Source organism: Alligator mississippiensis, chromosome 12 (assembly GCF_030867095.1).
Source record: "Alligator mississippiensis isolate rAllMis1 chromosome 12, rAllMis1, whole genome shotgun sequence".
NCBI lineage: Eukaryota > Metazoa > Chordata > Crocodylia > Alligatoridae > Alligator > Alligator mississippiensis.
The window spans coordinates 46,627,512-46,640,099 of NC_081835.1; the positions used below are offsets into that span (position 1 = coordinate 46,627,512).

At 47.0% G+C, this 12,588-nt stretch overlaps 1 protein-coding gene across 2 annotated transcripts in view; it reads left to right on the forward strand.

The window, feature by feature from the left end:
• Positions 1-12,588, forward strand: part of TEX264 (testis expressed 264, ER-phagy receptor) — a 128,652-nt gene that overhangs the window by 88,825 nt on the left and 27,239 nt on the right. The window lies entirely within an intron of this gene.

The window sequence follows — 12,588 nt, forward strand, 5'->3', positions numbered from 1 at the left end:
GGTTTGGGAAATTTGGGATCATGGGAGTGATGGCAATTTATACCTCCACCCTCCCTAACTGCCAATTTCCCAAATCCCTTACAGTGGGTTAGAGATGGTCCATGCACCTTCCCCAACCCCCGCATGGCCAGATCAGGCTAAGCCATGCCCCCTTCCCTGGATGATGCCCCCTTCCCCCATGTGGCTGGATCAGGGCTGGGCTGGCCCTTGCTCTGCTCTGCCTGGCTGGATGGGGCCCCACTGTGCCTGCCAGCCAGATACATCCCACAGATGGACTGGGCACTACTCAGCAGGCCCATCAGGCAGAAAGGTTGAGCACCACTGGCTTAGAGTCATTGCCTAGAGTTCCTGTCCTTAAATCCTGGTTCCCCTCCAGTCTACCATCTCTTTGCTTCACTGAAATTCCTCTCAGCTTCTCCAGCTGTGTCTTCTTTGCAGATCCCTAGGGCTCTTCTCCTGTCTCATCTCTGACTCATTTTTGTGTTGAGCATTGTTGATCTTGCTCTTCTCCTTGCCTTTGACTTTTTTGATACAGCCATCATCTGGTTTGCCCTCTATCATGCTTCCTTAGCATTCTTGCACCATTTTTGGTTGATCTTCTTCCACCCCTTTTTCACTTTCTGTGGAGGTCCTTCTCACACCCTCTGTTTCTAGGTAATCCAGGGGTTGGCAACACTTTCTGGTGGGGGTGGAGGAATAGCTGGAACAACCCAGCTTGGGTTGGAGGTGGGTGGGCATTAGATCCAGCTGCCAACCCAGCTCCTCCCCTGCCACTTAAATGCAGCCTGGTGCAGCAATAACCTGCCTCTGCTGTAGCCCATAACGCCCGACTGCAGCATGGTACAGGCTGAGCTCCCCCTCTGCTACAGTCCAGGCAGCTTAGTGCAGCATGGTGCAGGAATAGCTCCCTTATTGCTGAATGCTGCTGAAGCCACAGTTCTGTGGCCCTTGGATTACTATCTCTGATCTAATCTATTCACACAGTGTTAGCCACCTTTGCTGTGTTCACTGTTCCCTTCTTCACCCATCTACTGCCATCCAATCCCACATCTCCCTTTGTGTCTCTGACATTTCCTCCTGTATTTCTTGCCAGCATCCTAAACTTAACATGACCAAAACTGAATCCTTGATCCTCCTTTCCAAAGAAAGCTCCTCTCCTCATTCTGTCACTGCTGAACATACCACCAGTCACTCAAGCTTGAAACAAGAGGCTCTTCTTCAACTCTTTTCTCTCTCCCCACATCCAGTTGTTGTTTAAAAATGGCTGATTTACAGCATTCCCAGAACCTGAACTTTTCTGTCTTTCCACATGAATGACACTCTTGACCTGCTCCTCCTCATCTCTGGCTTGAGCACTGCTGCTCCTTTGTTATGAAGATACTGGGATATCCTCAGTTGATGTAAATTAGTGTAGTCTTTTTTTTGCCCTTGGTGGAACTGTGTTGGTTTACATCAGCTGAAGCTCAGTTCAATATTTTCAAAAGTTTTCTATGGGTAGCAGTCCTCTGCTGAACCTTATTGTTGCTTTGCATCTCCTTGAGAATGTCCTGCAGCACAGTGTTTGTTCAGCTCATTGTGCATATCTGGAGGGTCACATAATCAGTAGCTGGCTTTTTAGTTTGTACCCATGCTCATCTTGTATAGACATTGATGAGGCAGAGGTTTGCAGCTACTGGAGAGAGAACTGAGGGGGTGAGAAAGTGTGCAGGATCAGTGGTAGGATTCAACAGGCACTTGGCTCAGATGATTTAGTTAGAGCTGATTCTGCCTTGAGCAGGGGGCTAGACTAGATGTCTTCTTGAGGTCCCTTCCAGCCCTACTTTCCTATGATCCTATGATCACCAAGTAGCTGGGCATCATGGGAGCTGGTTTCAGCTCTGTGGTGTGTGGGCACGTGTGCATGAAAAGCCTTACAGTTGCAAACATTTTCACGTACATTTTTCTAGTAGAAAACCGGAAGTGGGTTAAAAGCTAATTCAAATTTGTGACCCAGGAGCTCTTTTTGGCTCCATGTGTTCCGGGTGCCATGTGTCCTGTGAGAAATTCTATGTAGGGCCATTTATTGTGGTTGGTTTTCCAGGTGCCTGAAGCTAGTTCTGCAGCATCTGAGAAAGCAGTTCAGTGGGACTGAAACCCCTTGTTTTCCCTTTCTCCACCTTTGGGTTGTCAGAAAACAGACTGTGCTTGCTTACAATCTTTGTTCAAAGTGAAGTGGAGCTCTCTGGGGAAGGGTTGAACAGTGCGACACGTCTCCCTGACCTCATTTCTGCCTCATCTTCTAAAGATGATCTGAAGCAGCTCAAAAGCTGCTGTTCCCTAGCAGGCCTAGTTGGTGTGGCAATCAGCCACCGATCCCCTTTCACCTCTAATTTACAGAAACAGTTGGTGCATGAGGTTTCGGAACAGCATCAGTAGCCCTGTTCCTGAGAGGAGCGGAGTGGCGTGGAAGCCCCAGTGATGGAACAGGTTGTTTTCTTCTCTCTGTATTTTGGATGCATCCTAAAAGCCATGTTTCTGGCTTTAGAGCATTCCAGTAATGCTCTGAAGTCTTGGAAAGGCAGAAAAGGGGATGTTCAGACTTGTTAGAGGTAATAAGGCAGGTTTCAGAAACAACAGGCCATTGAATGTACAGGAAAAGTGTCAGTAGTTTCCCAAGGGAATGCCAAAGGAAATCAAACTGAAACTCTGGAATCTGCTCTTTACTACTCTGGAACAAGTACAATTGAGAAAAAGACTCTTCCATTTCTTTGTGAGCCATGGAGCACATAGAGGCTAGGAAGAAGGTCTGTCTTCTTAATATAGCTGATCAGGTGTTACATGTCATCTTTGGGGTTAGTAAGAAGGTTTAAATTGTAGGTATTTGGGAGTAGCATTTTTATGTCTGAATATTTCAGCTCCATCCCACCTGCTTGGTCCATTTTGGCTCCTGTACTTCTGGATTCTTCACTCCTCAGTGAGACCAAAGTCTTCAGTAAAAATGAGCAGAGACTCACAACCCTTCAATGGGGTAGGGAAGTAATAATATCCAGTCTTACAGGCCAGAACACTGAAGCACAAAGTTATTAAGTGATTTGCTCAAAATAGGTTATTGGGAACTTGTTTTACCCTTTCACCATCTTATGCCTCTCTAGAGCATCTTCCCTTTATTTGAATGCATGGAGAGGGCATTCCTGGACCTCTGGGAAAAGACACTAAATCCGTTAAATATTTTCAAGAAGGCCATGGCTCCCCATAGACACCAGTAAGTGGAGAAGGCCTGTTGTATTGTTCTGGTGGAGTATGGAAATCCCCAGGAAAGTACAGCCAATACACTGCACCTTGATATTCCTCTTCCAAAGCTATCCAACCCTTTATTTCACAGCTTCAGTAGCAGGTCTTCTGACTTCTTTATGAAGTGGATTTCATACCAGCGGCAAATGCTGGGTGGATGCGGCAGAAACTGATGCTGCCCAGCTCATAAGTTCTCCCATTGCAAAAGCAAACTGTACTGCTACTTACCATGCTGGTACTTGAATGAAGTCTGTTTCTGAATGAGAAACAGCTAGCTAACAGTAAACCTGAGGAAGAAAGAAGTGATACTAGCGTTTACAGAGGAGTGTTTTAAAGAACTGGCAAAACAGAGAGCACTTACCACACTAATGTCAAGACTATGAGTTCTTCTCAGCTTTTCTTAGAGTCTAGGGGCACGTCGCAACAAGCGTGCACATGCAGGGGCACACATTTCCCATGAGACAAATAGCAGTGGTACATTTGTCCCTGCACGCGTGCTTTGATGCACAGCAAATGGGAGCTGGACTTGATGATCTGTTCAGGTCCCTTCCGACCCTAGAAACTATGAAACCTAGAAAATATGAAACAAATTGACCTGGGTTGGGTAGGGGAGGTTGGGGCCAGCACCTCTGGTGGCCCCCAGCAGCCTTACCTGAGATCCTGGGAGGCATCCTGAAGCAGCAGTGGTGCCAAGCCAGCTGTTTGGAGCCTGGCTGGTAGCCAGAGTGTGGCTCTGGCCAGTCAGGCTCTGTTTCTGGTGGTGCATGCTCCTGCTGTGTGCGCTGTACTTCTTTTTTTAGTGGGTGGTTTTTTTTACACTGGGATCTCCTGGTGTCAAAAAAACCTGCCACACTGCAAATTAGCAGCACAGTGAATGGGTGCACGTGCACTACGTGTGGCTGGAGGCACTGCAGACTTCATGTGCGTGCTCATTGGGACGTGCTCTAGGTGACCAAACAGCAATAGAGGCAAAAACTGTCGTCTTCCGTCTCAAGCTGGTGAGATGATTTCATTCTTTCCAGTCAGATCTATGAGTTCCTTTCTGAAGTGATCTATGAGTTGATGTCCTCTAGGCTTTATTAAAACTCCTAGTATTCAGGAAAAGCAAGCATAATCTCACTAATAAGGCTCTTGAGATGGTGTGAAATGCAACAGCCTACCTGATGGCAAACACAGGGGTTGTTGGGACATCATTGTTAATACACTGACCCTCCAAGTTTCATATGTTACCTCTGGTCTTTGAAGGTCTTAATAGGCTGGCTCTCAGCTAGCTCAAAGATTTTTTTTTTCCATGACTACAAACTCCTGAGAATAACTGCAGTGTTCAAAGATAGTGAATGCTGGAGACAGAACTGTGACTTTTGCCTTCCACAAGAGATGAGGAAGACCTCAAACTTGTGTGTCTTCTGGCCAAAAGGCAAGACTCATCCCTTTCTTATAGTTTTGCAGTAAACATTAAGCTAGTTACATCCATTACTACATTAACATAAATGAAAGCCACTGCTCTGTCTTTCCAGAGCAGGAGAGGAGACAAATATGGAGAAGAGGAGCTAAATTTTAGGTAGCCTTATATCAGCTTCTGAATAAGAAGAGGAAAGAAGACTCTGACTGGGTAAACCTTTTAGCTATGTTAGGCATTCTGTTACCATTAAGTGGGTGCATGGTGTGGTATAGACACCTGAATGGATAATATCAAATTTGGAGTGAAGATACTCAAATTGGCTTGGGAGGTATCAGATCATGACTCCAAGATTAAACTCTACTCTGCAGATGCCCTTGGAGGTTCTTTGCTAGGTGCCCTCTATATAGAATCATGTTAAGATACTTTTGTTCAACTCTTGATGCTTGAGGGCCAGCCTGACGCAACTGAGACAGGTGGTAAGTCTGAAAATTCTGTCTCTGGAGTTTGTTGCAATAACCTAAAATAGCTTCTTGAGCCAAAGTTTCCTGATGGGCTGGTAGCTGCTTAGCTAGATGCCCAGGGGAAAAGCAGCAGGAAAGGTTCTTGTTTAGAGTGTCATTTAAAACAAACGAGAGTTATAAAAATCGGCTCTGTTCTGCCTTTAAAAACAATCCGAACAATTTTTATAAAATACAGTTCTTGATCTGTGTTTGTGACTGTTTCACCTGCCCTGATGTGGGAATGCTTCAAATGGATTGGAAAGCTATCATGGTCTTTACAACCTCTCTAAGGGACCAGGCTCCTTGGCAGAAATGTGATTTCCTTACAGCAATGCACTATGCTGAGACACAGCAGAAATTGTCTGTGCTTCCTGTTGCAAAAGCGTATTAGAGGGGCTGCTTTCCTTCCCTCCTGTAACAGAGATTGAACAAGAAATTGACTCCCTGGTTCAGCTTTAGGCCACTAGCCTGGCCCTTCCTGTGTGTTCAAACTGCAGATGAGCCTGAACCTAAATCCTGATTTCTGAATACCTGTAACTTTGCAGGTGTTGGAGGTTTTGCAAATAACTTACAAATAATTTTGCAAATGTAATAGAACAAGCCAAACACCTGGATCTGAGTTCCCTTCCAAGTTGAAGGCAAATATTGGAAATCAAGCCCACCTTTAGCTGAAATAAGCTTGCTGATACCATCCAGTGAAGTCAGTAGCTGCATGATATACCAAGGTAACATTAGCCATCTCGTTGTCTAAAATTAAAAACAACAACCATAAGCACTATAACAACAGTAACAACACATTGTATCCTCAATAGGCCTTGCTAAATCCTTACACTCTGCAGTCCACACCACTGTCTGTTTAGTGATGGGGAAACCAAGGCATGGAGCAGATCAAGCCATCATGTTCAAACAAGGCTACTAATTTGTGGATGTCTTATTTTTTTGGCTCCCCAACTTGAAATACCTCAGGTCTGGTTTTCACAGGTGGAGAATTCTCAGAGCTCCCTCTGACTTAGTTTTTTCTTCATATCAGGCCTAGGCTGTCTGAAGTTTACTAACGAAAGCATTACCCTTAACCTCTCTCATACTTCGGTTTCCCCCTCTTATAATAGAGTGGGGCAGATTAATTGGATCCAACCCAAAGGATTGAATAATTAAGTGTCTGTCTGTGACATGTTGTAGCCATTTTATTTCCTTCAAATGAGCTGCTTCTTTAGGACCTTCCTTGGCCACGCTACTAAAAATAGACATGTTGTGAAGGCTGGAGTCCGAAAGTGTCAATGCTGGCAAGCACCGTGTGGTAATCTTCTTTGTGCTCTGCCAAATAATTGTGCTTTCAGGAAAGAGATAAATTGTTCATGGATCAGCAAGAGCCTTGAACCATGGTCTTGGGATTACTTGATGTATTGCGCTTTAACTCCTCATATCCTCCAAACCAGACCCACTCCTCCCTCCATATCATACAGCAAACAGCCTGCTCTTGGGGCTGCCTTTAGTGCAGCTCTGATGCAGTGCTTGAATAGCAGCTTCTGTAGAGCATCCTGGTAGGGTGTCAATCTATAACCCAGCTATTAAGTGAGAGGCAATGGGAAGCTGACTGCTGCCATTACCCCTATATGGGGAAAGGAGCAGGCAGTGGCTCCAGCAGTAGCCCTATGGCTCATGAAGTTTGCTTCATTCAGCCATCAGGCTGGGCATGAGTATGCAGGTTCTGCCTATGAGGGTGGTTAATCAAATCTTGGTTTTATTAATCAGGATGAGGCAGATTTCCCTGCAGAGCAAATAAATCAGACCCTGCTCGCTTCTGTTTCCTCCTGTGAATTTGCAGACCAGGGGAAAAAAAATGATCCCCTTCCCCAGACCTGAGCAAAGGAACTGGCTCCCCTCTGCAGTCTCACTGCTAGCTGCATTTGTGAACCAAAGGCACAATGAAATCCTCAGTTTAAAAGCCTTTAACTTAGGTTTGGTCACAAATGAAATAGAGTTCAGTCTCCTTCTAGCCCCTTCCTATGCATATCATGAACTGTTCCAGGTAGTCCCAGAATTGAGCTAGAAGGGAAGCATTAGCAGAGCTGTGGAGGAAGCCCTGCACTTGAAAAACAGGGCCTGCTGCCAATCAGGATCGAAGATAGAGTTGTGCAGTTTCCAGGTCTGGAGTGACAAGAGGGGCAGCCGGGGGTGCAACCCCCTACCCATATGCCAGAGCATGGTATGCAAAGGCATTTTGCTTGGCATGTGTGTTTTGGGGCAAACAGCAGAGACAGGGCTGGGGCAGTGCTGCCACAAGGATCAGGCCCCTTACGGCTCCCCCGCTGTCCACCCCAGCACACCAACATCTTACAAGTTGAGGTTGGGGTGTTCAGAACCCCTTCTGTAGGCCATTGTTACGCAGCCTCCAGTCTGTGGGTCAAATCCAGCCCACGAGGCCATGTCTTCTTCCTCTTGGGGCTTCCCATGGGTCTAGAAATTTGGTGGCAAGGGAAGAGTGGCAGTGTTAATTACCAGGGCTCCCAGAGCAATGGCAGTTAACACCGTCAGTGCTTCCCCACTGCCAAATTTCCAAACGTGTGGGAAGTCCTGTGGGCTGGGTCACACAGCCTGATGTGTCAGTGCACAGGGTCTCTTCATGGCAGGATCCATTATGCAGTCAGATCAGTGCATAGAGCAGGGGCGAGCAAAATGCGGCCTCTGGGCCGAATGCAGCCCGCCAGGCCATTCTAGCTGGCCTGCAGGGCCCTAAAAAATTTAGAAAATTAATATTTATCTGCCCCTGGCTGCCTGTCATGCGGCCCTCGATGGCTTGCCAAAACTCAGTAAGAGGCCCTCCGCCTGAAATAATTGCCCACCCCTGGCATAGAGCCACTCTGTGTGTGAATCCGGCTCAACTTATCTAGTCCATGGGGCCAGAAGTTAGAGCAACATTGCTGTAGGCCAGTGCAGAGATGCATCAACAGAGCCCTTACTTAGTCTCATTGCTCACTGAAGGGGAAGGCTTTGGGGCCCCCTTGAAGTTTCTTCCCCCTAGACATGCTAATCTATTATTCAGGAATCACTATGATTTTGATGCGTGGTGTGGGGTGAGCAGTGAAGAGGGGAGAGGATTCTGTAACAGTTTGGATGTCACTGGGCAGGTCTACATGGCAGATGCCATTGTGGCAGTGGCATCTTCATACTCACTGCACCATTCTGCCTGGACTGCCACCTAAACCAGAAGCAGAGTAGCTAATAGCCATGGTTCTTCAGGTACTTCAGGTGCACAAGGGCCATTTTACCCCCTTGTGTTAATTAACTTGCTCACAGCTACCCTGCTTCTAGTTAAAAGCCAGCCTATGTGGAGAGCACTCCCCATCTGAGGGCACTGCTGCTGGGCACAGGGCATTGCCATGTAGCCGTGGCTAGAAGCTGTGTCTACGCCCCAGCTGAGGAGCGGGAGTGTAGGTGCAGCTCTGAGCTGCCTAGCTCTGACAAGGGCATACCCTCCTGTCACCAGTGCACTGTCGAAATCACCTGGCCTGCGTCAGATTGGAGCTGGGAGGGTGAGGAAAAGTGGCAGCAGCAGAGGCACAGCTGGAAGCTGGCTGGTTCTAGTAAGAGCATAGGCAAAGGCAAAGCTTTCCAGCTCTGTGAGCTGGATCCAGTGGCTCCCCAGGCTGGATCTGGCCCACAGGCCATATTTTACAGACCTTCTGTACCCAATATGGACTTTCTCTAAGTTTGATTTGGCTGTTCTGACCCAAGGACTCTGTTTTTTGTGTTCGACTTGACCGTTAAATGCTGACTGAGTCTGGAAAGACTGTCTACTTCTCCACATTTCACCTCTGGGTCTGTGCATTCTCTTTAAGGGCAAAGATCCCTATCAGCAGCTTAGCTAATTGGGCTAACTGATGGGACTAGCAAACAGAGGTGCTGTAACTTAATAGCCGCATCTTGGTCAGAGGAGTTACAGGGCTTGCCCTTAAGAATCTGTGCCTGAGACTAGCTTAGGGGGTTACTCTGAGCAAGGACCACTGTGAAATCCTTGAGAGCAGGGGAGTTTCCTGCCAGTTCTTATGCAACAACAGGTGGACTGGGAGTCATGAATGGCTGCAGAGACCTAGCTTTGTGTCCTAGCATTGCACACCAGATGCTGCATGAATCACACACAGATTTACAGAAATTTAAGCTGGAAGGGATCTTATGAGATCATTGGGTCCAGTCCCCCCACTCTGGGCAAGAAAGACTGCTGGGGTCAAATAACCCTAGCAAGGTGTATGAAACTTTCTAGGAGTTTATGGCTGTTGCTCCTGGTTTTCCTCTGGGGTGCTCTGGTGAATAGTTGTTCACCTAGCCCCCGTTGCTGTCCCTGATATATCTGTAAGCTGCCACCAAATACCCGCAAAGTCTTTTCTTTTCTAGGCTGAACAGTCCCATATCTGTCATCCTTTCCTCGTTATAAGAACATAACTTCCAACAGTCCATCTAGCCCAGTCTGTATCTCACAGTGGTAGAGGGGCCCTGTGGGACATGGACCCACATCCCCTACACAGGGCCTCCAAGCAAATGCCTTTTATTCAAGCTTTATATGGGTACCATTGGTTTCCTGTTTTGCCCTTTACTCCAGCTGAGTTTATTCAGCCAGGGAACCCTGCAGTCCTTCATCCTTTTTGTTTTTAAGCCAAGCAGATCTTTGTGTGTCAGACCTCAAGGATGAGAGCTGCTGTGGTCCAGACCTCCTCCTGCAGGAACCTTTAGGGCTTTAAAGATCTGTGTTTATTTTGAGTGACGTGTCAGGAACTCTCTGATGCCTAGAGCTGCACTCCCTGCATTGTGTGGGCTCTCAGTTCAGGGGAAGGTTTGGAATAGCTGTCAGGGCCATGCCTGCCTCTGCACAATCTGATGTTCTGTTTGCTGTTTTCCTTCTTGCTGTTTAAACAAAAATGATCATTCCCTCAGTGCTGGGGAAAAGCAATAGATTATCAGATCAGTAAGGGGGATCATTTATGGATAGAGCTGGATTTAAGATTGGGGGATGGTTCCCCACTGAGTCACAGTCCCCATGTGACCTTGGGTAAATAACTTAATCTCACTGGGTCTAAGTTCTCCATCTGTAAAATAGAGAGAATTTTACCCAGGGAAAGGGAGGATAAAATCTATAAATAGTTGCAAGGTGCACAAGTACTGCAGTGAAGAGGCCTGTGGGAGCATCTAGAATAGATAGAAAGAGGCAGTGACTGAGCAAGCTTCTCCTTGCCAAACAGTCTTACCTGTCTTGTGGAGGAGAAACACTCCTGGATAGTATTTTGCTTGGCCCAGTCACTCTTTGCTGGCACTGCAGTTAATGAGGGTGAGGACCCATCTACTACTTGCTTGCTTGTTTACTCTGCGTCCCCCAAACTCATTGCATACGGTGGTACCAGCTCTCAGACTAGGGTGGAAGGCGCAACTCCTTGAGTTGACAAGGCCTAGTGCCATTCATGCCTTGACCTTCTGTCTGGAGTGTAAAGTCCCCTCTCCAGCAGCCCCTCATTTCTTGTTGCCTTGTTAACCCAGCCGTGTATCACCATGTCTCCATTGCTTCCCAGTCCTTCCAGTTACAGAGCAAAGATGACGCTGGTGAGTGCCTGGTATGCTGGCAGAGGCTTTCCTAGCCAAGGGCTATTTGGGGACATTTGTTTGAGCCTACACTGCACATCCCAAAATAAAGCTGCCAATTATTTTAAAAGAAAAAGCTAATCTCCCTTCTCTCCCCTCCTCTAAATCTTATCATGTTCGAAAACAAACTGCCCCTCTGGCAGGCAAACCATAATAGACGTCAAGCAACGCAGCTGTTGGGCGGGCAAGGTGTGGGCGTTAGTCAGAAAGTCCAGCTGTTCTTTTAGTACAGCGTCCGTCCCCCCGTGAGTCCCCTGGGCCCTGCCTGTTTGATCCTGCGTGGTACCAGTGTGAGTATGTTCCCATTCAGACCCTCCCTCCACCTCCAGGCTGGCTCAGCTGGCACCTGGATTTCAGGAAAAAGATGTCTGTTCCAGCAGTGGGTGCAGAGCTGGGCTGGGCTGGTCAGATCTCTGAGAGCTTTAAGTGGGCTCATGAGGAGGGAGGGGTTGTAGCCAGGGCAAAGGGAGAGAAGGAAGTGGGAAAGTGTCTGAAATTCCATGCATTAGCCTCAAACTCTCCTTCCCTTGCACTTCTGAAAGGAGCTTCTTTATCTGTCTTGCCTGGATTATATTAATTACTCAGTGAAGCACTGAGCCTGCTCAGAGGACTCTTATGTCTGGGCGAAGGAGAAAGGTTTGAGGCTTGGCAGGCCCCTGCCAGGAGCAGCAGCTGGTCCTCAGTGGAATCCCCCTTGCGGGTCAGTGCTACTAAGTGCTTTAGTAACAGACAGCAAAGTAACATCTGTTTTCCAAGGTTTGGCCAAGTGAAGCTCAGAGACCCAGGCCCAGGTACAGCCCCAATGTAAATCAGTTGAATGGAATAGAATTCACTCTGCTATTTAATTTGACCTCCTGTCAGAGCTAGTGGGAGAGGGAGCTGGGAGCTGAGTCCTTGGTGCCTCTGTATAAGTTTCGGCTTGTTCTATCTGAACAAGTTTGATCTGATTTTACACTCTTCCCCAAAGATTATCCTTTGGGTGTAACAGAGTCTCCATTTCATTAGCTTCCTTGGCAAAAGGGGCTATACAGGGTAAAGCTTTAGGATTTTCCTAGACCAGCTAATGTCAGTTAAAACTACATTTGTCTTGTCTTCACTGGGATTTTAACACATTTTGATTAACATTGGATAGAAGCAAACCCTTGTTTTCTAATGAAGACCCCTTCTCTACATGTTGAACATATAACCCTGGGAATGGAAAGAGATGGGGGGGTAGCTTCCACTGATGTTGGTACCACCTGCTGTCATCAGGTAGTTAAGCTCTATTGTAGGTTAGAAGGGGATGGTGTGCTGTACAGTGATGCAGTATGCATGCAGAACTGGTAAAAACAATCCCTTGGTGAAACCCTTGTTAATATGACTAGGGTACTGACTAAAAAGTACAGATTTGAAGGGTCTTCAGCACAGCCCAGCTCTACTAATGCAGAGTTCACCACCCTTTCTCAGCTGAAGCTGCCAGGCAAAGGAAGAATTGCTTGTCACAACATTGGCTCCAGGCTCATTATCATCTGAGCCTCTTCCAAAACACTCATGCTGAAAACTAGTATTGATTCAGTCATCTAATAGTAAATTATTGGGTGTTAAATTTGCTGTGCTTAATGGCCATGACTTGATGGCAGGGCTTTCTGTGGGAGAGAAGCTGCCCCTTTTACCACCAAGAAGAACACAGGTTTTGACAGGATGCTGGAAGATGAACAGCTTCTCCATGGCTTAGGAACAGAATTCCTCTTTTCATTCTAAGGGGGGGCTGGGGTGGCACAAGTGAAAAGAAAGGATGCTATGAGCTCA